The 1,423-nt window shown below is 50.2% G+C and overlaps 1 pseudogene; it reads left to right on the plus strand.

Annotated features, from left to right (window-relative positions):
• Positions 1 to 237: 237 nt before the first annotated feature.
• Positions 238 to 355, plus strand: LOC124616968 (annotated as a pseudogene).
• The last annotated feature ends 1,068 nt before the right edge of the window (positions 356 to 1,423 follow it).

The following is a 1,423-nucleotide window of genomic DNA, read 5'->3' on the forward strand; positions in this document are numbered from 1 at the left end:
CAGTCTTGACCTGAATCCTACAGAACAACTTTGGGATATTTTGGAACGACGACTACGTGCCAGGCCTCGCGGACCAACATCCATATCTCTCCTCAGTGCAGCACTCCGTGAAGAATGGGCTGCCATTTTCCAAGAAACCTTCCAGCACCTGATTGAACGTATGCCTGCGAGAATGGTAGCTGTCATCAAGACTAAGGGTGGGCCAACACCATATTGAAACCCAGCATTACCGATGGAGGCAACGGCCTTGCCGCAGTGCATACACCGGTTCCTGTCAGATCACCGAAGTTAAGCGCTGTCGGGCGTGGCCGGCACTTGGATGGGTGACCATCCGGGCCGCCATGTGCTGTTGCCATTTTTCGGGGTGCACTCAGCCTCGTGATGACAATTGAGGAGCTACTCGACCGAATAGTAGCGGCTCCGGTCAAAGAAAACCATCGTAACGACCGAGAGAGCGGTGTGCTGACCACACGCCCCTCCTACCCGCATCCTCAACTGAGGATGACACGGCGGTCGGATGGTCCCGATGGGCCACTTGTGGCCTGATGACGGAGTGCATTACCGATGGAGGGCGCCACGAACTTGTGAGTCATTTTCAACCATGTGTCCGGATACTTTTGAGCACATAGCGTATGTCTTGGAGTTGTACTAATTTTCCAATACCTTCGTCACAGTAGGCAGCCTCCTGCGCTTTTTGGCAATTCCTACGCTGGTTTTCAATTCGTTGCCTGTACCAAAATGTCGTCTTCAGTCAGTGGCTCATGTGAGCAGAGATGAAACCCGGAGAAAGCCAAGTCCAGGCTGTACGGTGGGTAATCAAACACTTCGCATCGAAAAACGCTGCAGGAGCGTCTTCATTGCCCCTGCAGTGGGCGGCCGAGAAATGTCATAAAGAAGGAAATACATGACAGTTGCGTTAAGTGGGATGCATGAAGCCGTGCGAGATGCGTCGTCAGGCGCTCACACTTGGCGGGAGACACTATTTGCTATGAACCTTTACGGGCTCACTGTGCGCTCAGAACTGAAAAGAGCGGTGAGATACAATTGACAGGCATACTAGAGACACTGCCCAGAACATCTGTGCAAACTTTCATGTAATTTTCAGTGTGGTTTCCAATTAGCGACCGATCACACCTTAATAAACGATAGCCCTCGTATAAAGACTTCATGAGCGAAGCTACCATTTAAAAAAAAAGACCACGTACACATGCGGCAGTTGAGATGTTTTTCTTGTTGTGGATTGACTTTAAATGATAGATACGCAGATGTTAAGTCTTTACGGGTTCCCCATGTAATAAGTTACCTTCCTTCCCAAATTTCCCGGTCGCCGTCTTGTTTTCTCTTGATGTTCTGGTCCTGCTAAGCAGTGTCACACATTTGACCGCTGACTTCGTTTCCGATTGCAGAGGGGCGAGGCTTATAA

The sequence above is a fragment of the Schistocerca americana genome, chromosome 5 (assembly GCF_021461395.2).
Source record: "Schistocerca americana isolate TAMUIC-IGC-003095 chromosome 5, iqSchAmer2.1, whole genome shotgun sequence".
NCBI lineage: Eukaryota > Metazoa > Arthropoda > Insecta > Orthoptera > Acrididae > Schistocerca > Schistocerca americana.